Source organism: Notamacropus eugenii, chromosome 4 (genome assembly GCF_028372415.1).
Source record: "Notamacropus eugenii isolate mMacEug1 chromosome 4, mMacEug1.pri_v2, whole genome shotgun sequence".
Classification (NCBI taxonomy): Eukaryota; Metazoa; Chordata; class Mammalia; order Diprotodontia; family Macropodidae; genus Notamacropus; species Notamacropus eugenii.
The window spans coordinates 335,735,941-335,761,704 of record NC_092875.1 but is presented as its reverse complement, the minus strand read 5'-3'; positions in this window follow the sequence as shown (position 1 = coordinate 335,761,704).

The window sequence follows — 25,764 nt, the reverse complement described above, 5'->3', positions numbered from 1 at the left end:
TTATATTGGCCTTCTCCAAATTTCAGTACCTCTGTAGTCATCCATGATCTTTCAAAGATCACATCACTGAAAGTGTCTCAGTGATAATGTTTCTGGATTGTTTCAGGACCCTGTGATGTAGTTCAACTGGTATCCATGATGTGCACTCAACAAAGACTTTCTTAATAGTTTGTCAGTTAATCCAAATACATTTATTTTACATTTATTATGTCACAAATATTAGCCAAAAAAGCAATCTATGCCCTCAAAGCTTATATTCTGAAAGGACAGACAATAAATAAAACAGAAAAGGTAAAGGAAAGGTAGAAGAATAAAAAATAGGCAAAGTAAGGACAAGTTAAACACAAGATAGTTAGGGGTGGAGGTCAATAATAATTCTGAGATCAGGTAACATTTCAGCTAAAAAAAAAAAAAAAAAAAAAAAAGGTGGTATTTGAGCTCTACCTTGAAGGAACAAAGGGTTTCTATGTGAAGATGGCTAGTGCTGAGGCACAGAAAGGAGGATTTTGTGCCCAAGTAAAGGCCAATGTGGCTTGATGATGTTGAGCAGGAGAGGAAATGATGTGTAATGAGACTGGAAAGATTAGTGTGGATTGGTTGTTGTCCTCTGTTCTCAAAGAGGACCAAAATGACATCACAATGTTAGATTCAAGTTGCAGTGTTTCTGACTGTGGCAGATCAGACCAATAAAATCTCAGAATGCTTTACCATAGATCGGTCACAAATAGTCCATACGAACATGTGGGGTAGATACTCTACATTTGTGTATCTTGCATTTTTTTGAACTACTTCAATTTCACTTTGCTTATTGAGCATAGCACCTTCTCTGATGAGTGTATACCATACTGGGCAGTCCTATGGCAATGTCTTCTGTGTCATGCACTCAATTTCAAAGTTCTTAAGAGAGACCTTGAGAGTGTCCTTGTATCACTTTTTCTGACCAGCATATGAATGCTTGCCTTGTGTGAATTCTCCATAAAATAGTCTTTTAGGCAAGTATACATTTGGCATTCAAACAATATGTCCAGCCCGTTGAAGTTGTGCTCTCTGCAATAGAGTTTGAATGTTTAGCAGTTAAGTTTGTGAAAAGACATCAGTGTCTGGTATCTTATCCTGCCAGATGATCTTCAGAATCTTCCTAAGACAATTCAAATGGAAGTGACTCAGTTTCCTGGCATGACACAGGTAGGCTGTACATGTATCACAGTCATTGAACAACGAGGTCAGCACAATGCCTCTGTAGCCTCTGTAGTTTGGTGGTCAGTTCAATACCTCTTCTCCCACACTTTCCTTTAGAGACTCCCAAACACTAAGCTATCTCTGGGAATGTCTGTGTCAACCTCATTATCAATGTGTACATCCCTGGAAAGTACACTACCAAGGTAAGTGAACTTATCCACAGCATCCAAACTTCTCCATTTGCAGTTACCGATGGTTCCACATATGGATGTTGTGGCTGATGAAGCACCTGTGTTTTCTTAGTGTTAATTGTTAGGACAAAATTAGCACAAGCAGCAGATACTTGATTCATACTTTATTGCATCTAAACTTCAGAGTCTGCATTGTGTGCATAATCATCTCTGAACAAAAACAAAGTCATGCACCAACAGTCCCTCCATTTTGTTCTTGGCTTGTAGTCTTCTCAAATTGGAGAATTTACTATCACTTTGGTAGTTGACTTTGATATTGTGTTTGTCCTCGTTGAAGATGTTTGACAACATGGCTGAAAACATCATGCTAAAAAACATGGGAGCAAGCACACAGCCCTGTTTCACTCCATTGGTAACTGGGAAAGTGGAAGAGCGTCACCATCATCCAGAACCTGAACAAACATACCATCATGAAATTGATGTAAAATGCTGATGAACTTCTCTGGGCAACCAAATTTTGACATAATTTTCCATAAGCCCTCATGACTAACAGTATCAAAGGCCTTGGTCAGATCTACAAATGTTGTATATAGACATCTGTCCTGCACTTGACATTTCTTCTGGAGTTGTCTGGTAGCAAACACCATATCAAGCATTCCTTGGCCCTTTTTGAAGCCACTCTGCCTCCTAAGTAAGTGACCATCTTCCAGGTGAAGGATCAGCCTATTAAGGAGGACTCTGGTAAGAATTTTGACAGCAATGACTAAGAGAGAGACCCCCCTGTGATTGTCACAGAGAAATCTATTTCCTTTACCTTTATAGAAATGGACAATGGAGGCTCCTTGAACTCTTGGGGAATGACCTCCTCTTGCCATATAACCTGGAAAATTTCAGTCAGCTTTTATATGAGCAATGGACACTTCTGCTACCTTTTAAATTTCAATGGGAATAGAATCAGCACCAGGTGCTTTGCCACAAGAGAGGAGCCTAATGGCATTCAAAACGTCTTCTTCAGTTGGAAATTTTTGTAGAGAGGGATTGACTTTAACCTGAGACAAACAGTCATTGGCTTTAGCATTGATGGACTGTTGAAAACACTACAGAAGTGTTCAGCCCATCTCTCCAGGATTATGTCCTTATCACTAATCAATGTAGCTCCATCAACACTGAGTATTTGAGATGTACTGTATGTCTTTTGTCCATAAATAGCTTTTAGGGCAACATAAAAGCACTTTGAATTGTTACTGTCAGTGTAAAAGTGAATTTCATATACCTTCTTACTGAGCCAAGAATGCTGCATCTCTAAGCTTCACTTTTACTTTACTTTTTATGGAGTTAAATGCTGCCTTCTTAGAGAAGGGTGAGCTAACTTGCTGGAAAAGCCTATAGAGTTCTTGCTTTTCATTCAGCAGCTTCTGAATTTTACCATCATTTTCATCAAACCAGTCTTGATGTTTGTGAGTGTTCTAACACAGATGAGCAAATATAGTGCTACACACCAAACCTCTGAAAGTTGCCCACTCCTTCTCTGCTCAACTGTTAGAATCCTAGGTTGGATCAGCTTTCCCTCTTAAGTTAGCAAAAAACTCTTCCTACTTACAGAAGCATTCTAATCTGTTGACATTAAGTCTTCTGGTAGTCATTTTGCCTTGGGGCAACGGATTTTGATGGGTGGCAATATTTAAACTGGAGAAGATAAATCTATGATGAGTCCAGCACTCTGTACCACACATTGCCTTTGTCACTCTTACATTCTGTCTGTCTCTTCTCCTTACAATCACATAGTCTATTAAATGCTGATGTTTGTTATAAGGGTACGTCCACAAAGCTTTATTGCCATTAGGTAAAGGGAAAGCAGTAGTGGTGAAGAGAAGGTCATGAGATGCCCAGTTCTTCAGTAGAAAGTGACCATTACTGTTGCTGTTTCCAACTCTATTCCTCTCAAGGACTCCCTGCCATGTGTGGTAGTCTGAGTCTACTTTAACATTAAAGGCACTCAGAATTATAAGCTTGTCTTCTTTTGGCACATTGATGATATGTGTCTCCCAGTCTTCCTAAAATTTTTCTTTCACCTATTCAGGGTTTGTCATTGTAGGAGCCTAGGCACCAATGATGGTGGCATGGTATTTTCCTGAAAGTAGCAATCGCATTGTCATAAGTCTGTCATTCACTCCTTTTGGCAGGCATACAAGATTGTCTACTAGATTAACTTTGATTACAAAACCTACTCCAGCTTCATGGCACTCTCCTTCCCTGCAGCTACTCCAGAAAAATGTGTATCTTCCTCCAACTTCAGTAAGTTTGCCTTCATTTACCAGCTTTGTTTCATTTAGAGCTGCTATTTGGATGTGATATCTGCTGAATTCTCTGGAAATGAGTTTTGCATTTTTCAGCTCTACTGGATTTTGTGTTGTCTATAAGTGTATGCACATTCCATGTACAGATGGTGAGTGGAATCATCTTCACAGAAGTTTTTGTACATATTTTTTTTTTCTGTGTTTTGACTGCAGGGTGGGATCCCAATCCCTACCTGCTACAGTTATCAGGTCAGGGTTGGGTAAGCAGACAATTTTTAAGGCACCTTTCTAGATCCTTCATCACATCAGGAGGTGAGTAGTATGGTCCTTGAAAATCCCACAGCTGCTTCCAGTGAGAAGACTACCCTATGGCCTAGGCAGACCTGTGTGTAGGATTGTGACTAGAGGCCCCAGTGTATCCTCACCGTCTGCTTTATCACTTGCCTGTTTAAGATAGGTAAAAATGTAAAATTTTTTACATTATGCTATGCAGGAGAGGAAATGATGTATGATGAGACTGGAAAGATAAGAATGGAGTAGGAGGTGAAAGGCTTTAAAAGCCAAACAGGATTTTATGTTTTATCTTAAACTCAATAGGGAACCACTGGGGGTTTTTTTGAGGAGGCACCTACATGGTCCTAGTACTTTTGAATATGGAGGATGAACTGACACGGGAAGAGACTGTGAGATGTATCTTCCACTTGCTTCCTGGTAGATTAAACTCTTAACAAAAGGCATCCTATATCCCTAAATTAATGTGTTTTTTTTTAAGTACCTCCAAAAACTTGACTGAGTGGTCACCACCTAACTTTTCCTATAAGAAAAGACAGTCATTTTAGTTCTCTATTCACCTTGAAAGTAGAATCTATTGTTTCTTTGGATTTTATGGATTTTACTACCAAATACAACATGGGGATAAGTATAGACAATTTTTTTTAATACAGAAAGACTTTAACATGAATATAATCTCTCTACCCTCTACATTGCCTTGCCCCTCTCATTTATATTTTGGAACCCTGAATAATCCTTAGTGTATCTCCACCATTGTTGCTGGATGGGGCTTGTCCATCCATTGCCCTGTGATCTCACTCACCATCTCTGTAAATTTCTAGACCAAAAACCTTTTCCCTATCTGTCATTCTCTTATATTTCTCCTATAAGAATTTAAGTACCTTGAGGAGAGGGACAGCTTTTGCTTTTCTGTTTGTATCACAAAGTCACAGTAAACATTTAATAAGTGCTTTTTATTCATTCATTTTCTTCCTACATTCCACCTGGCATCTCTGGGTTTCTTCATCAGTTAAGAGCCCTATCTTCTTGCAAGGAAGCATTTCCTGTACCTCCAGCTGCTAGTCCCTTTCTATCTTTCCTATTAGAATGTAAACTGCCTGAGAACAGGAACTCCTTTTATATTTCCTTTTGTCCTAGGCTTGTTTAGTATAAAGTCAGCCACATATTAGGTGCTTAATAAATGCTTATTGACTGATTAATTTCTGCATCTCAGATTTCTTGTCTTCCTTTAATATACAGCCTTAGGCACTGAGTCCTTCATGAAACTTTTCCTATTTCCCTGAGCTTTTGGTGTTCTCTTCCTCCCCAAATTACCTAATACATTCTTATCTGTTATGTGGCTCTTTCCCCTCCCCCATTAAAATAAAAAAGACATTCATTTTATCTGTATCCCCAGCTCTTAGTATAGTGCCTTGCATAGTACATAATAAATTTTAGAATTACATTCTTGAGTCAATTGATTCTACTGGTCCTCAGTTTTCTTATCTATAAAGTAAAGGATTGTATTGGAGGACTTTAATTTTTAAAATTTGTGATCATCTGCTCAGGGATTCCAAGGTCTAGGGTTCCATCATCTACTTCCTTGAACCTGGAATTTATATGCTGTTCACTGCAAAGGTCTGTCAAAAAATATAACTACTTTCTTTCTTTGAAATCTGCATTCCTTGGTGTACTTAACTTCTTAATCCATTAAATTCCCCCCCTTCCCCATTTACTGACAGAGCTTTTAAGTATCTAGTAAAGAAGAAATATGTTCACATTCACTAAATAGACAGTTACACAATCCTTGGTAAGGATGAGGTCATGTATAGCACTACAAAATATCAATAATATTAATCATTTTAAGACATAAGGAGTATCTATTCTTTTTCAATGTTTTCATCTCCACAAAGAGATATTAGAAAAATTTAGTTCAAAATGTAGGTAGGCCTTGATATAAGTTAACTCAACATAAGAAAATTCATTATCACATATCTAATTGGAGGTAGGAACATGTTGGGAACACATCACCTAAAATCTGTCAGCTTTAAAATATTCATTTTGTTACATATTCCTAAAAATGTTCTCTCCATATGTTCATTACTTGATGCTATTTTCATTGGTGTTTCTGTAATATTTCTGTGCTTCCACTCTGCAGCCAGGGTCACATTCACAGGGGCTTTCAACACAACAGGAAGGAGAACCTATACCCTTAAATCTCATGCTTTAGAATACTAGCAATGGATCCTGACAGAACAGAGGGACGTTCATGGTCAGTGTGTCCTTTGTACTTAAGCTATCACTGTTGTATATTTTCTTTTAGGTCTTCACATTATTGAATGCCCAAACCCAAAATGGAAAATTCACCCCTACTTTATTTTAAACTCAGTATGAGTACAATTATTTAAAACATGTCTATTGCCTGAAATACCATCTGTAGCTCATCAGGTTGAGTCAGGAGGCGTGATACCAGTAGACAACAAATAAATGAGTAAGACATAGTGCCCAAGGTTGTTGAACACAGCAACTTCTGTAGTTGAGATCTTTTTGCAGTTATCCTATGAATTTTTTAAAAAAATATCAGGCTAATTCAACTTAAGCCCTTCTTTTATTATCTTAAGCAGATAAAAGAGTATCTAAACAGTATCCTAAACAGATTCTCTGTTGGCCAAAGAAGATACTTTTGATCTCCTAAGGATATTAGTTGGTCTCTGGAAGTTTTAACAACTCTCAAGGACCTTGAGCCACCCACCCACAAAAAGCATTTTTTTATATAACAAAAGCCAATGGGAAACCAGAATCTAAATTACTTCCCCTGCCCCACCTTCCCCTCACAGTTTCTACTTTTTCCAGGAATACTCAAAAATGGATTATTTTAATAAGCAAAGAGATAAGATATTATCTTAGATAAGAGATAAGAATTAAATGATCCTAAAATATGATGACCATATCTTCTGAACCAAATAAAAAAAAAATTCCAAAAATGCATATATTTTTATTTTTATTTTTTTATTTTATTTATTTTTTAAAATTTATTTATTTAACATTAAACATTCATTTCACAAAATTTTGGGTTCCAAATTTTCTCCCCATTTCTCCCCTCCCCCCACCCCAAAATGCTGAGCATTCTAATTCCCACTATCACCAATCTGCCCTCTCTTCTATCATCCCTCCCTTCCCTTGTCCCCATCTTCTCTTTTGTCCTGTAGGGCAAGATAACTTTCTATACTCCATTACCTGTATTTCTGATTTCCTAGTGGCAAGAACAGTACTCGACAGTTGTTCCTAAAACTTTGAGTTCCAACTTCTCTTCATCCCTCCCTCCCCACACATTCCCTTTGGGAAGACAAACAATTCAATATAGGCCATATCTGTGTAGTTTTGCAAATGACTTCCATGATAGTCATGTTGTGTAAGACTAACTATATTTCCCTCCATCCTATCCTGCCCCCCATTGCTTCTATTCTCTCTTTTGATCCTGTCCCTTCCCAAGAGTGTTGACTTCAAATTGCTCCCTCCTTCCATTGCCCTCCCTTCCATCATCCCCCCCATCCTGCTCATCCCCTTCTCCCCCACTTTCCTGTATTGTAAGATAGGTTTTCATACCAAACTGAGTGTGCATTTTATTCCTTCCTTTAGTTGAATGTGATGAGAGTAAACTTCATGTTTTTTTCTCGCCTCCCCTCTTTTTCCCTCCGCTACAGTCTTTTGCCTGCCTCTTTTATGAGAGATAATTTGCCCCATTCCATTTCTCCCTTTCTCCTCCCAATATATTTCTCTCTCACTGCTTAATTTCATTTTTTTAAGATATGATCCCATCCTATTCCATTCACTCTGTGCTCTCTGTCTGTGTGTGTGTGCGTGTGTGTGCGTGTGTGTGTGTGTGTGTGTGTGTGTGTGTGTGTGTGTGTGTGTGTGTAATCCCACCAACTACCCAGATACTGAAAAGTTTCAAGAGTTACAAATATTGTCTTTCCATGTAGGAATGTAAACAGTTCAACTTTAGTAAAGTCCCTTATGACTTCTCTTTGCTGTTTACCTTTTCATGCATCTCTTCATTCTTGTGTTTGAAAGTCAAGTTTTCTTTTCAGCTCTGGTCTTTTCATCAAGAATGCTTGAAAATCCTTGATTTCATTGAAAGACCATTTTTTCCCCTGAAGTTTTGCTTCAGTTTTGCTGGGTAGGTGATTCTTGGTTTTAGTCCTAGTTCCTTTGACTTCTGGAATATCCTATTCTAGGCCCTTTGATCCCTTAATGTAGAAGCTGCTAGATCTTGTGTTATCCTGATTGTATTTCCACAATACTTGAATTGTTTCTTTCTAGCTGCTTGCAATATTTTCTCCTTGACCAAGGAACTCTGGAATTTGGCCACAATGTTCCTAGGAGTTTCTCTTTTTGGATCTCTTTCAGGTGGTGATCGGTGGATTCCTTGAATACTTATTTTTCCCTCTTGTTCTAGAATCTCAGGGCAGTTTTCCTTGATAATTTCATGGAAGATGATGTCTAGGCTCTTTTTTTGATCATGGCTTTCAGGTAGTCCCATAATTTTTAAATTGTCTCTCCTGGATCTATTTTCCAGGTCAGTTGTTTTTCCAATGAGATATTTCACATTATCTTCCATTTTTTCATTCTTTTGGTTTTGTTTAGTGATTTCTTGGTTTCCCATAAAGTCATTAGCCTCCATCTACTCCATTCTAATTTTGAAAGAACTATTTTCTTCAGTGAGCTTTTGAACCTCCTTTTCCATTTGGCTAATTCTGCTTTTGAAAGCACTCTTCTCCTCATTGGCTTTTTGAACCTCTTTTGCCAATTGAGTTAGCCTATTTTTCAAGGTGTTATTTTCTTCAGCATTTTTTTGGGTGTCCTTTAGCAAGGTGTTGACCTGCTTTTCATGCTTTTCTTGCATCTCTCTCATTTCTCTTCCCAGTTTTTCCTCCACCTCTCTAACTTGATTTTCAAAATCCTTTTTGAGCTCTTCCATGGCCTGAGGCCATTGAATATTTATTTTGGATGTTTGGGATACAGAAGCCTTGACTGCTGTGTCTTTTCCTGATGGTAAGCATTGTTCTTCCTCATCAGAAAGGAAGAGAGGAGACATCTGTTCACCAAGAAAGTAACCTTCTATGGTCTTATTTTTTTTTCCCTTTTATGGGCATTTTCCCAGCCAGTACTTGACTTCTGAGTTTCCTTTCCATGTCCAGACACCAGATCCACCCAGCTAGTGCTTGGGGGCTGAGATTCAAATGCTGCTCCCCACCCTCAGGGCTTGTAGCGGGGGCAGGGCTGCTCTTCAGTGTGAGATTAAGTCCAGGTTCTCATGTGGGGGCAGGGCCCCACGGGGCTTGTTCCCTCAGGGTTTTTATATAGAGACCTACAACAATGGATCTGAGCCCCTGTCTGCTGCTGCCTCTGCTGCTGCCTCCCGAGGGGGCCTGAGTTATGGGGACACTCCACTCCCCTCTCGACCATTCAAAGAGACCCTCTCACCGACCCTTGTCACTTGTGGGTGGAGGGACCTGCATGGCCTGCTGGAGAGTCTGTCCCTGAAGCCTGCTCGGATCTGCTCCTCTCTGTCCTGCGTGGTCAAGGCAGGGCTGGGCTCTGCTCCACATCTGGTGCGGGACAGACCTTTCGGGTCAGTTTTTTAGGTCTCTCTGGAACAGAAATCTCCTCCACTCTGTTGTTCTGTGGCTTCTGCTGCTCCAGAATTTGTTGGGAGTTCTTCTTTACAGGTATTTTATGGGCTGTATCTTTCTACTCCGCCATCTTGGCTCCTCCCCCAATGCATATATTTTTAATCAAAGCTTGTTAAAATACATTGCATTTTCTTTAAATCAGGACCATCCAACAAAACACATATTAGCATTATAGCACTAAAGTCTCTTCAAACTTTGAGAGTATGTAAGACTAAGCAACTTTGGGGGATTGCATGTATCATAGAATACCTCTGAATCAATTAAATTGCATTGGTCATGTGAGATATCTGGGATTTTGGTCATGTTCTTAACACCTCTTATAAACCTTAAAAATAGAAAACTCCAAGATGGGATCATATTTCAAGCTAACACCACCCCATTATTTCAAGCATAATCATCAAACACACTGGTTGTGTCCTTTGTGTTAGGAAATACCATCCGAAACTGGGGTCTGACTGAAAAAGATGGATGGTGATGATACAGATGTTGCATGTCTTTGGGTTGACTTACAGTTCCACCCTGAGATCAATAGAAAATGAAGTGTGGCATCATTCAGTAAGGGGTATTAACTCCTTCACAACCAAGTAGAACTCAAGGAAGAGAATTTTGTCTTTCAAAGGCAGGCACAATTCGAAAAGTTACAAAAATAAGAAAAGATTTGGTGATACAAATGCCTTTCTACCCAATAATGAGTAAAAAAGCAAAATTTACCATCATACCCCTGTTTCTTTTTCCTAATCCAGCTCGTCATTTAAAACAAAATAACAACAAAAACAACAACAAACTCTAAGATGTGTCTACTGCAGAGAAACTGTGTTCTGTCTTGTTTAGATACCAGGTTCCTTTTGCTGGGTTGATGCTTTGGGGTTTCTATTAGATGGAAAAATAAAATCTAACACTTCGTGCTCATACACTTCAAAAGAAGCTAGCTCTCTGTTTGATCCTCCTTTTGACGTTTCTATTGACAGGACATCTGTCATTTTATTTGTATACTTCTTCTCAGTGCACTAAAAGGGCTTCACAGGAGCTGGTACCATCCCAGTTCCCCACACAAACTGACAAATTTATTTGTTCAAAAGGCGAGCTTATCAAGCCTGCACTGCAGACCTTTTTTTAGCGGGAGCCCTGTTTTGGCTGAATGTGAAATGAACATTCAATCCAATACCAGTGTCCTTAAAGAAGCACATGCCTTGTTAGGATGTTTACAATGTCATTCCTAAATTATAGAATGGGGAGCTTCCCTTGGACCTTCAGAGGCCATTAGAATACATGCTGAAGACGTACTTAGCAAAGCATGAAAAATCATGAATTTCTAAACTTCCCCATTGAGGTTTGATCAGGACCTTACTGAACTAGATCTATAAAACTACAGAGCTTGTGACTCAAAAATAGCAAATACAGCATTCCTATGGTTGTCTTAGAATTACACTATTGAATGTAAGTCTGCAAAAAAGCTCTCCCCATCAATGGCCATGTATTTAATTTTATTTTGTAGCATTGGAGAATGTTAGGATCTCAGAGATAGAAGGGAAGTTAGTTCAAGCCAAAAGCATAAATTCCTAGTACAACATCCCAACAAATACTCAATAAGCTTCCCTTGGAAGATGTCAAGTAAGAGGAAATCCTTACTCCAAGGCAGCTCATTCTACTTTTTGACAGTTCGATGGTTAAGTGATGCTTTTACCTTTATCACAATGAAGTCAATCTTTGCAGCCTTTTGCCATTGCTCCTACATCATCATCATCATCATCATCATCATCATCATCATCATCATCATCATCATCATCACTAGAATAAACATAATACTGAAGGTTTTGAAATGCAGCTTACTAATATTTCATGTTTTCCTCACAACAATCCTAGCAGATAGTTGAAATTATTATCCCTATTTTGCTTATGAGGAGATTGAGGCAGACAGATACTCCATGACTTGCCCAGGGTCACACTATTACTGTTAGTGACAGAGGTTGCCCTTATTTACTTCTTTTTTTTCTCTTTCGTCACACTAGTCTCTCAATCTAGAATTATACTTTCCCCTCTCCTCCACCAATATGACACTACTCTTCTTCAGAAGTCTAGATTAGTACTCAGCCTCTTCCAAGTTATCTTCCCTGGATAACTTGAGTTATTGTGTGAGTCAACCTCAGCATCAAGATCCCTTCCACATCAAGATATTCTCCATTGTGGTTTCAATCTATCAGAGGTCAGCATAAGAAATTAAATGAGAATTTTGAGAGAGTTTTGTGGAAGCCACAGAGAACACGCAGAGGCCAGGAGATGACATAGAAAAAGTTTAGAAATTTAGAAATGCATAAAATATATGATTAGTATTGTATAATATCAACCCAAGTTTTATAATAAGATACCATAAACACCAAATAAGAGAAAAAAATTCAGACTTCTCTGGTACAAAGGGAGGGCTAAAAATTTTTACATAGATTTTTCAGATCACTGGGATGCCTTTCCCCTAACCCCAACAATGTGGGGGGTAATTTTATATTTCATTGTATATGTCACTCTTTATATTCTCTCAATATGGTTTATATTGATGGTATTAAATTATTAGTGTCTTGCTTTCATATTGCCTTGGAATTATTCTCTCATTCTTTCATGGGTATATATCTTGTTTTCTAAACTAGATTGTAAGCACATTGAAGATAGGGACAGTTCATTATGTTTCTTTTTTTTCATCCTAGGTATTCAATGCAAATTCTCTCGAAAAATGCTTACAGAAAGAAAGTGATTCCCAAGAGATAAAAATGTAATATTTGTTTTTGACCTCCAAACTCAGGGAGAGATATTATGTCTAGAAGTACAGTCCATAAAAGCTATCATGGCTATATGTTCAAACATGCCTAAGTAGTAATTATGTATATATAGATAGAAGCATGGAAATTCATAGATTTCATTTCAAATGATGAAGAAAAGAGAGTACTTTAAGTGTGAAAGCATTAAATATGGCAAAGCTATGAATAGGCTTTATCCCCTATAGGAATACAAAACTAATTATATCCTTTGCTATTTATTTATTTCTATGATGGTTGAGAAAAAAATCTGAAATTTACTTTTGATTTGTAGAACATTACTCGAAGGAAAAAATAACAGCAACAATGATTTCTATGAAAGAAACCCATTATGGACTGGGGAGAGATATATACAGTATCTAGCAAGTAGAAATATTTCCCTATTCACACATTTCTTCTATTAACATGTACATTTACAAACATAAAACAAACCTTAAAGCCACATTTTCCTAAGCCCTACAGCAGATGAAAATCAAATGCAGATGTGGAATTGGAGCCAAACAGATGCTGAAAAACCCTGTCAATATCCTAAAGGAATCCATTCCCTATCAGAAAGAAACTTAATTTCTACTATAAAGAATTTGATTATGTATTGTTATACAAAATGTGATTAATGTTTTGTGGTGATTAATCAACTGCAAAATATATAATTATGCCATCTGTATTTTTCCAGCTTCTTGTCACTTATGAATTCCACTGGGGAGTCTGGAGGTGGGGTAATGAGAACTTGTGGCATTCTGAGAGCTTTAAAAAATGTGCTTGAACAGCCTGGGGAATAGAGCAACAAACCAGCCTGGCACTTACTCTAATGGCCGAGCACTAAAGATGGTAAACAAAGAACCCCCAAAGCCCATTGGCTTCCTGGCAGAATGGAAGACTCTGATAAGAGGGGCACTTGCTCCCTGGGACATAGGAAGGCCTGGTTCCCCCAGATAAATGGCCTGTTTGCTCCTCAGATGGAATGTGTTGCAAATGTTGCACCTCTGCTAGTTGGAGCAGATGGTTTTAGCTCCAATCAAAACTGTGTTAGTTATTCCAGAATTCCAGTCAGGGTGAGTTGATTTGAATATCTCCACACTTCCATATTTAAAGCCATGAGACTAAGAAGAAGGTTTAAACCACTACTACTTATGAGAAATGAAAATCCATTAAGACTCTTTCCACAATACAAGAGCCAGTTTGAAAATTTGAATGAACCTTTTGGGCTAAGGAAATGAGGCTGCTGTCAGCTGGTAGGAGAGCACATTCTCTTTGGCTTTGCCCTTCCATTTTTAGAAAACACAGGCTTCCTGAAGCATAGGTTGTGATTTGAATTTGAACTTGGACAGGGCAACAGAGACTTTTCTCCAGACCAGAAATATCCACTCTCTTTTCTCACCTTTGCCTCTTAAAATTCCTAATTCCTTAAAGGGTCACCTCCAGTGCCATTGCCTTGAGGAGGAAAACTAAGCAAAATGCTTCATATTTCATTTGTAGGTGTTCTATATTTACCTATCAGCTAACAAGTTATATCCTCCTAAATGGAAGGCTGCCTCTTTGAAGACAGGGATTATGTTCTGTCTCTGCTTCTATCCTCAGCTCCCAGCACAGTGCCCTGTACACAGAAGAAGCAATGACAGCTTGTTGATTTCACACATCTATCCTATTTATCATGAGAACAGAATAATGAATAGGGAAGGGCCTTAGAGTCAAGAAGGCCTGGGCTTATGGCGTGCCTCTCATACATGCTGCTGGTTTGACCCTGGGTTGTAAGTCATTTAGTACCTCTGGGTACCTATAGGTGACTTTCTAAGATTTGGAAATGATTATTTTATTCCTTAAATTTAAAATAAATTAAATAAAGGTAAAAAATATATAAATTAAAGAGAAAATGCCAGTTATATAGAGGGAACTTCTTTACAGATAATTACCTGTATCAGTGAACTCATATGTCTAGTACGTAACATCTCCCTCTAAGCAAAGTTATTATGACAATGTCTACAATGACAATTGTGAGGACTCCACAACCCAGCATCTAGCATATTGACTGAATTGATTAAATAAAAGCAATCAATTTGACCACCCAAGCACCTATATTTTATATATAATCAATTGATCAGCTAACTAAATTGACTATTTTGGTCCAAAAAAAGAGGACTCATCCTATAAAATAAGTTCAGTTGGGCACCAGGGGGGAAAATCATGACTGTTTGATTTAATTTTTCACTTTCCAGGGAATTGTATTGGTTGATATTGTTGACATGACATAAATAGAGAACTACTAGTTCATATCCCTTATTCAAGTTATTTCCATTTCTTTTTCACAATTAAAATTCCAGTAACATTATAATATTCTGAATTAAAAGTGATTGGTGAAAATGGCATCAGTAACTGAGGATGGAGAAGTTTGACTATGGAAGAAGAAATCTTTTTACACTCTCTTCTAGTAATTAACAGTTATTGGAAAGGATATAAAGCAGAATGAATATGACAGTATAATTATGCTAGGGCAATTTTTTTAAATGAAGTTTTAGGAAAGTGTCAATAAATTGTCAATATACCATGAATTGTCAATATACCATGAACCTAAGTGATGTCAGAAAACCTTTATTTCATTACTATCTGGGGTCAAACAGGTTTTAGCATGTAGCTGTATTACTGACTATCTTCTTTCTGTTGAAACAGGGAATTTAAGGGCAAAGAGAAAAGGAAAGTATTCCTGGGGAGAGGGTTGAAATAAACATGTTTTAAAAACACTTGATAGTAAGAATCCATTCTTGTGTCCTACAGAGCCTCTAGAATATCTTGGACGAGAGCTTCAACTAAAGACACTGCAGGACAGGTGGAAAGGGATATTTAGGCTGTCAATTTTACTCCTAAAATGAATTTTGTTTTCCTACCTTGGCAAGAATGGCTGAGTTACAGAACTGGTAAGATGAGGGAATGGGAAACATATCCTCCATCTGGATCTTAGAAAAATTTGTGATTCTGTCTCATGTTAGATGATCATCATTTAAGTGGGAGAAAATGCCATATGAATCTCCAGTGATTAGGTCCCCAACTGCTGGACATGACTGACTGGCATCTAGCACCCAAAGAGTATCTGCGAATGGATCACAGGCAGTGTGGGAGGAACCTAACAAGAGGTAATGTTATTAAACATTTTCATTAGCAGTCTGGATGGCAGAGAAAGAACATGCTGATACAGTCTGCAGATAACCACAAGAAGAAGGGAGGGAGAGGCTTTGGAACTTCAGATCAAAAACGAATGAGATTTTTGTTAAATTTGGAATGTCTTCAGAGATAATCTCACTGGCTTTAGTTAGGATCCATGAAGAGAAAAACATCAAATAAAAGATGGGTAGGGACTAGCCATGTACAAATAGGGTTATAAAAGAGCAAAGTGTTACAGACACTGTGGATTGTAGCCTTTGCCCAGTGTCATCAACTATCTCTGTGACCTGGATCTGGGTATGTCATCTACCATTACTGCACTGCATTAAAAAAAGAAAGAAAGAAATACTTATTCAAATTTTTTTATTGCTTACTATTTTGTTTCAAGATGGCAGAGAGCATAATCAAAGACTAAGTCTATCTTAACTGACCTCTTTTGGTAGTAATTTAGAGACAACCAACTCATTTTAACGGCATCAAGAAATAGGCAAACAGAATAATGCAAACACCAAAGTGTTTCTACTGAAACGGTGCTTCAGATGAAATCATTTATTACTATTGTTCAATCTCTTCATGAATCCATTCTGGGATTGCTTTGCAAAGACATTGGAGCAATTTTCCATTTCCTTCTTTGGCTCATTTTACAGATGAGGAAACTGACGCGAACAGGATTAAGTGAATTGCCCAGGGTCACACAGTTAGTGTCTGAGGCCTGATTTTAACTCAGGAAGATGAGTCTTCCTGACTCCAACTCCAGCAATCTATCTTCTGTGCCATCTAGCTGCCTTTATAACATCATTGCTCTGAGAACTTTAAAAATAAAACAGAACAAAAAATTAAAAAACAGCAGCAACAGAACAACCAAAAATTAAGCTCAAAACCAGGACATAATCTAGGTGTGAGTATCCTAAGAGTAGAGACCCATAATGTATCAGAAAGAGCACTTGACTAGCCATCAGAGTTGATACTGTCCATTTTTCACCAGTAAAAAATGGGGAAAATACCCTGCCTGGAACTTTTGTGAAAATCAAATGAAACAATATTTTGAAAAGTACCTTGTAAATTATAAAGAGTCATATGCATAATAAGTATTATTATTATCATTATATTATTATCACTATGTTAAGATCATTTTGTTCTTGTCTTTCTGATTTATGGATTGTAGAGGATAAGGAAGTAAAGAATATATAATAAAACTGGAAAGATTGGTTGCAGCTAAGTTACGAAGGTTTTTAAATGTCAAGCAGGAGTTTGTATTTGACCACAGAGGTAAGAGGGAGTCACTGGAATTTATTGAGTAGAAGAATGACTTGATCAAACCTGTGCCTGAGGAATTGAATTTTGGTAGCTGTATGGAAAACATATTAGAGAAGAGGGAGACTTACAGCTTAGAAACCAGTCTGGGCAATACATGATGAAGGAAGAAATAGAAAGGAAAAGAAGTGATATATGAGATGTGAAGTTAGAATGAATAAGATTTGGTAATTGATTGGATAGCTGAGATGAGGCAGATTGAGAAGTTAAGAAATAGTCCAAGGTTGGAAACCTGTGAAAGTAATAGGATGAAAGTGCCCTAGACAGAGATGTGGAAGTTATGAAAATAAAAAGATTTTTAGAGATAATTAATTCTGTTTTATATGTGTTCTTACAACCATTCCTACACCAATCCACAGTTCCTCCCAATCCTCCTATAATTGACCTTTTCCTTACTTCTAACAAACATGACATGTTCTTCTCCATTAAAAAAAAAAATTGCTTGACCTTTCTAAGTCCACAAGCCAGTATCCTAAATCTGTCCTCCATTTCTTAACCAAACTCCTAGGAAAAAAATGATATTAATACTCATTGCTTCTATGTCCTCATCTTTCGCTCTCTTCTCAAACCCTTGCTTCAAATATTATAACTCAGTTAAAGTTCTTTCTCCAAAGTTATCAGTGATGTCTTTAATGCCATAGATGATTGCAGTCTTGATTCTTCTTCACATAATTGCATCATTATACACCAGTGATTTCTCTGTCTTCCTAGATGCTCTCTCCTTTCTGGGTTTCTGTGATTCTTGTACTCTTTTGTTTCTCCTTCTACTCATTTGCTCACTCATCATCCATATTCCACTCCCCAGTTATTGGTGCACAGTAACCCTGTCCTGAACCCTCATCTCTTCTCTCTGCACTCTCATATTGACCTCATCCAGTTTCCAGTTTCCATTATCTTCTCCATTCAAATGATATTCAGATCAGCATATCAAGATCCAATCCCTGTCCTGATTGCCTACTGGATATTTCCCATGGGACATCTTTCTCCATCATGCTCTTAGACTTTCTTTTTTCATCATGACCCCAGATGGGTACCATTCCCTTTTTTATTCTTCCTTCTCCGTTCAACCTCTTTTTAGGTATTGTCTTTCCAAATTAGAAATAAGCTCCTTGAGGGTAGAGACTTTCTTTCTTTTTGCTTTAATTTGAACTCCCTGTGCTTAGCACAACAACTGAATTACTGCTTAATTACAATAAGTACTTGTTGAGTTGAGCTGACTTAATTCACTAACAAATATGGAATAAAGAAATATTTCTGGAGGATTTGACAGCTGGGTTGAATTTAGGGAAAATTGAAGGCTTTTGAGGCAGAGTTGAGGAAACAGTAAGTTTCATATATGACCACAGGCAAACTAAATATTTTCACTGTTTTGAAGAAATCAAGATGGTAAAGTGGAATAAGCACTGGCTCAGGAACCAGAAGACTTGTGTTCAAATCTTGAATCTAATATTACTTATCTCCCTGACTCTCATTTTCTCACCTGTAAAGTGAATGTACTGGACTACATAGTTTCTACATTCCCTTTCAACTATAGCTCTAACATCCTGTTTAAAATAAGGGAATTAAACTAGCTGATTTCTAAAATTTTAACATTATAAACTCTAAATGGGAGTCAATTTTAAAGGGCTAAAATCTATCAATTATTTTATTCCATGAATGCAAGAAAATAAAACTTTATGTAGTGTTTTGTTTTGTTTTTATTTTTTGGTTTGGTTTGTTTTTTTAATTGGGGATGGGTGTTTGTGCTGTGGGTCAAATCTCATATCTTTGTACATTTCTAGAAATATTCTTTCAAATATCAAACCAGAGCCCTCAACATTCCATCTTCGAAATCTGGCTGTTTCCATCTGAGAACTCGGGAATGATTATTAACCCAGTTATATGTTAGATCCAAAGGAAAGAGCCATCAATCACCAGGTTCTAGAAGATTCCTGTCTGGTTTCAATTCAATTCAATAACAAAGTCTTCTTAAATTCATATCCCCCTAACCCCAGAAAGTTTATATGTGTTTATATAGACTAAGGGTAGAGACAGAGTACATGCACAAATAATTTTAATTTAAGCTAGAATTTGACTAGGTACCCAGAAGAGACCAAACAGAATTGAACAAGAGAATATTAGAAAGCCTGGATCACTGCTGACTAAGGAGAGAGAGAACTAGGGAAATCTTCATCTAAGTGGTGATATGGATCTTGAAGAAGAGGCCTTTCCGAAGTAGAAATGTGAAGCATGTCTGTTCCAGGCTGATGTGGTGACATCAATGACAGTGTGAAAAAGCAGTAAGAATAGTGACATAATTCTGGTTCACTGAAGTGTGTATGACAGAAACTAGTGTGACAAAGTTGGGAAAGGGTTTTAAGGACATATCAGGAAGAACATTGAGAGTCAGGTTAAGGCATCTGGATTTTATTTGGTAGACCATGTGGAGCCACTGAAGGTTTTTAATCAGGGATTACTGTTGTCTTACCTGTGCATTAGGTAGAATATGTGAAGGATACCTTGGAAAATGGAAATACTGGAGGCAGAAAACCTCCAAAACAGAAAACAAAAAAGTGTCTAGTGTACTGTTAGGCTCAAGTCCCATAGTCCCAGAGATGAAAGGGATCTCAGAAGTTGTCTAGTCCAACCTATACCTGCACCAGAATGCCCTCTACAACACAGAAAGTAAGCTATAATAAGGTCTCTGTAAATCAACAATGTAGGATGACAATTGGCTTACCTGTGTGAGCCTGGGAAGACTTCTCCTTGGACTCCAAGAGCAGCCATTAGATGACACCCCAGGTACGATTTGGCCACCTAAAATCCGTGGTAGTCAGTTTACCTGTACCCAGACATTCCCTCTTCTTTTCTAGCTACATGTTGCTGCTGATGCCCTGGGACAATTCTATTCCATATTAAACCTCTATGGATAGTGATATCCTAATTGAACTCATTCTTCAGTCTGATCCGTATTTCCTTGCTAGCTATCATCTTAGATCTCTTCTTCCTTTTCTGCCCAAACTCATTGAGAAGGCATCAGTGATTTCATTTCCTTTCCTCTAACTCTCTCAACCCTCTATTTAGCTTAGGTCCTTATATTATCAAAACTCTTCTTTTCAAAGTTACAGATGATCTCTTAATTGACAAATCTGTGGCCTTTTCTCATTCTACATCCTTCTTGACCTCTCTAAAGCCTCTGACACTGGGAGCCAAGTCCTCTTCTTAATATTCTCTCCTTTATACTGTTCTTTCCTGATTCTTCTACCTATTTGACTGCTCCTTCTCATTTTCCCTTCTGGGATCTTCATCCAGGATCTACTTGTTAATGATGGATGTTTTTCAAGGCAGTGTAGAAGACTGTCTTCTCTTCTCCCTGTATAATATTTCACTGGGAATTCTACGAATTTCTAAGGAAAGGAGAAAATTAAATTAATTAAAACAACTTATATTCAGAAATGTATTAGTTATTAAAGGATATGTTGAAAGAGAATAGTAAAATAGTTCCTTCATCAAAGAATTTAAATTCTCAAAACATTTCTTTCACCAAAATTAGCCAATTTTGAAGAAAATGTTTTGCCCAAGTCTCTAGATAATAACTTTAATTTACCACTTTTTTTGTTGTTGTTTTGATGACAGGAAAAGCAACCAAGGTCTTGGTCTTCGTTTTACTCTGATTGCTTAAAAAATATACGTGTGAAGGGTATTCAAAACGTTCCCTTCTCTAACTACTAGTAAAAATATGTAGGAAAAAAAATCAGTATTTTTATATGTACCCATCACTTAAAGGGTCTTCTAAAGAATTAAGAGTAAATACTCTGTTACTGGGCTGCAAGTTTAGAAAGATACCATATCAGGGAGACCCAATTAGAGGAGATCATTAAGGAAATATATTGCAATTAAATTTACATTCAGTAGATAGAAATTGTTGGCAGATAAAAGGAATCTTTCAAATGGGAGGTTATTTATTTATTTTTTACATTTTATCACAATAATTATCACAGCATGAGTCCATTATTTTAGATTAAAAAATAGTGAAACTTTATTGAATTTTTTTAAATGAAAAAGCCAATATGCACAATTAAACAATTATCACCTCCAACCAACTTAGGCTCACAAATGAAAACAAATAGGAAACTCAGTGGCACGTAAACACTTAGGGGTCCTGCTCAGCTCCCTGTCTCTGTAGCAGTCCTATTAGGATTTAACCCTTAGATTACTGCTGCCAATTACTTCCCTGACTCATGAAGTGAAGAAGACTTATGTTTACCTGCCTGTAAAATGCATTCTCCTTGCTATCTTGTTCAGGTCAGTGTTACTTAGATGTGGTGTAGTTTGCAGCTGCTAATAATTTGACCTGAGAGATATCCTAAATATTTTTCTTTAAATCAAAATATCTTCCCATTGATTTTCCTTGATTTCTTTCTCCCTCGCTATCTGACTTAAAATTCCCATCATTGAGAATCTGGATTACAAAATGAAGACAGGGCTCTTGCCCTGTTAAGATGAATGTATGTGTCTTTAGAAAGGCCAGTGAGGCCATTTTAACCCTCTCTAGCAAGCCCATAAATCTAAAGCTAAGTGTCACATTAACAAATTTAAACCTGAGGGATACTGGGTCTGAAAGGATGAGATAATGGACAACAAAGTCCTGAGATGTTGGGGGTGACAGAGGTTAGCCCTCAGTGGTGGAGGGTTACCATGAGATACCACCAGCTCCCAGTTTAAGATACTGGGCTCTGAGACAAATTTGACTTGTTTTCATTTTTTGTCCTGAGTTAACCCTGATTGTACTAGTATGAATACTAATTTCATACCAGCCTACTAGTTCATGGTAATCTAAATTCTATTCATGCTTCTCTACTGCCAACTTCTCATTAAATCTACCTCTTTCCCCCTCTCCCTCCTCCATAGAAAGTACCCTTAGAATGTGAGCTCTTTGAGAAGAGGGTTTGATTGAAGAGGGATTTCTATCAGTATGTCCTCCAGTGCCTAGCAAACAACTTGCATACAGTAGGTGCTTAATAAATACTGATTGAATTGAGTTAAATTGAATTTAATTGAACCTATTCATCTTGCTCATCTTACCCTAATGAATCCAGAATTGTCTATTGTTCTAGTCAGACAGGAATTGTGGGAAAACATTTTAATTTTATCTTCAAAGCTTAGTCTTTATGTCCCCAAGTAATAAAGAAATAAAAACCTGATAATATCTTACTTTATATAATGTTTTTCTGTTACACAGTGCTTTCCTTACATTTGGATCCTCACAATAACTGGGTAAAGTAGTGTGGGAAACAAGGAAGTTCTGTTTCCACAGAGTCACATGACCTAGGACAGTCAGGTAAAAGGTCAGAAACTACTGAGCAGGCCTGATGAGCTATTTGAGGGAAAGCCTGTCAGAGAGAAGAACATGAAGTCACATGGCTGGGGGATGGTGGTCTGGGTGATTCAAAGTTCGGAATTCTGTAAGAAGCCTTCCTTATTCCGACAGTCTCCGGTAACCATGATGGATTCCACCATTCATTCAAAGGAAGGAATGTGGAAGGCCTTCCCTCCTCTGAACTCCATTTTAATAAATTTTCCTTGATACTTTTTATATGTCAAGTGCATCTCTAACAGTTGGTAATGCAAGTTTTGCACATGTCCATTTTACAAATGGGAAAACAGAGACCATTTTAACCCTCTTCAATTAAAATAATGACTTGACAAAGGTCTTAGGAAATGTGTGGGGATGGGGAAGATCTCAGACTCAGATCTTCTGAACAAAAATCTAGTGCTGATAGGTTATAGAGTCTGGAACCCCCCCTTTCGAACTTTCACCCCAGCCCCTGAACTTTCCCACATAGCCAAGTCTCTGGCATTTTCCTGAGGCACCAAGCCTATCCCAGTAAAATCCTTTTAACTGTTCTTTCCTTGTGACCCTCTAGGTCTACCTGGCCTCACCCCAGCCTATTTCACCACTCCTTAATTCCATCTAGACTGCTTCTCTGTTACCTCCCAGTCACCCTAAGCTAATGGCCATTCCTTGACCACATCCAGATCTTCCAACAGTCTTTCTGCATACAAGTGTCCATTTTCTGCCCATTAAATTGAGCAGATTCCTTAAGAATCTGGCCCACTTGCATGAGTGATACAAATGTTTAGATTCTTAAAATCTAGCCAATAGCTCAGATTTTTAAATCTCGCCCATCTCAGCTGGTATTTTAATAAACCTTGTATCTGACTGAAAGAAGGGTTGTATCAAATTCTTTCAAGGTAGAACCTACACCTTTTGCCCTTGAATTTCAGGGTTCCCAGAACCCTAGACCACAAAAGTGCCTATGCCATTATAAATATATGAAACACTCTCTTGTATTTTAGTATTTTATTGGGTATTTGCCCACTGCAAATCTATCTTAATTTTTTTTTGAAACTACTTGAATGTATGGTCTGTTGGGATGACAGAGTTTATCAATTTATTTCCCACTGCAAAAAAGGACTTATTTTCATTTGCCCATAGTCATAGTTCTAATTACTGTGGAATTTGACTTTTGATTCAATTCTATTTCTTCTCTTGATGATGTACAGGCTTGCACCATTGCTCCTTTGCCTTTCAAGACTGAGGACTGACTCTCTTCTTCTAATCCATTTCAACAAGCACTTATTAAGGTCCTACCATGCGTCAGGTTTTGTACTAGCTTCTAGGGATACAAAGACAAAATGAAAAACAGTCCAAGCCTAAAAGGAACTTAAAGTGTATCTTTTCAATCCTCACGAAGAGGTCAGTTTTGTGAACTTTCCCTTTTGTTTGCCCTTTTCAGGACTTATCTAGCTCTGGTAGTTCATCTTAACATATATCAAAGAGTAAAGTGTGTAGAGTTTTGGATGCATATCAGATAAGAATAACTCATATTAGTATGTACTTTAAGCATTTAAAGAAATTTCCTCACAGCAACCCTATGAGGCAGAGAGTTTAAGTATTATTACTTCCATTGTACAGATGAAAAAACTGAGAACCAGGCAGATGAAATAATTGTCTCAGGATTACAATGCTAACTGTTGGCAAAAACCAGGATTCCAACTTGGGATTTAGTGACCCGAAGACCATTCTTCTTTCCACAGGGCCTTGGCTCTGTGCTAAGGAGAAAAAAATCACTTTGTTTTCAGTCCTCTTCCGGGTGAACCCTTCATAAATTGGCTTTTTTGGCTTCAGCAACTACATTGTCTAAGACATCACTATTTAGCAACTGCTCCTAACCCCTCCCCCGCACAGGGAGCAATGTTTTAAGTGTTAATGACTATACATTTACATCAAAAGGGTAATGGAGCCCCCAGAGCTAAGAGCAGTTTATAAAGTATTTATTTCTAAATTTTCATTCAGGTGCTAAGAGAATTGTTTCAATTACAATGGAAGAAATAAAAAGCAGGGTCAACTTATTCATGCACAGTCTATATTGACAAAGTTAAAAAAGCTATTACTTGATCATCTGGCAGATCTCTCGGGAATTGGGAAATAGGGAAAATAATTCCTTATTTATGCTCTCTTAAGTGTAAATGGATATAGGGTTTCATCAATATGTATATTCCTTTCAGCTCTTCAGATTTTGCATCTCACCCATAGCTGCTCAGCCTCTTGTCCATGTTCTACCATAAAATTTGCCACAGTGCCTCCACTCAAGCAGCTGTATCCGCCAGAGAACAAGGTGGAATATAAAGGTTGTCAATGGGTTATCTTAGACTCTTGTCATATGGTGGTTTATCTGCTTTTTCAATCATACATTTCTTTAATGACATCCAACGCAGTGATTCTTTTTAATTTCTTTGTACTGTTTGTTTCATACTGTAGCCTATACCCAGTCACTATGCTCCTAACCAGTTTTAAGTGCTTTGCATTTGGCTGTGTTCCATGATTCACAGACATAAAACAATACTGATAGAATATTGATATTTCAAAGTTGGGGTTTTGTTTCAGGGAGAAGTTTAGGGGTAATTAAAAGAAAATTGTAATTTCCCAAAGTCAACCAGACTGCTTTACCTCCCTCTGTTTAATCCTCATTCCAACTGTTGGGCTAATTGCTGTGAAATGTTAAGGTATACATCTACATAGACAAGTTTCATGGCTGTCCATATAACTGTATGACAGGATCTGGACAATAGAACTCATTTATCTATTTGAATTTTTTCTGCAAAGTTAATTAGGCCAAATTTTTTTGGTTGATCATTGATTGCAGCCAGGAGTCTTTACGATCATCCAGGATTTGGTACCATAATGTTCATTAAAAACATTCGTATTTTAAATATCTTAGCATTTATGACAATACTCTCTTCAGGTGGTTCCTTGTGTTGAGTTAATGCCATGACAGCTTTAGTGAGTAGATACTTCCTTGTTTTAGGTCTCATCTGATATTATAATGAACAACATCATTTTTGTTGTTATATCTTTCAAAGAATCTTGCATAGTATCTCTTGGTGGAATTTATACATGAATACTTAATACTTATATGTACTTATACTCCACTCTTCTCTGAGGGAGACTTCTATTACTGCCAGGAGAGGAAGCTGAAGGTTGGGTCCAGAAACCACCATTTTGTTTTTCTCAGAGAGAACAGTTACTGGGCTAGAATTATATTTATCTGGTCCCTTAAATATTATTTGTCTAGGGGATATGATTGGGTTCCATCTCATTTGTGATTGCTGCATTATTTTTGAAGGAAGGAGGATCCTAACTTTTATATCTAAGGCTTGACTCTTTTCCCACGTAATACTAGTTCCACAATGATACACGTAGAGAATAGCAAAGATACCCACTTATATAACTTGTAAAGCAGAAGAAAAATCAGAGAAGATATATCTAGAACCTAAATCAGGCAATATAGAGTCAATGAACTGCCCCATTGACAAT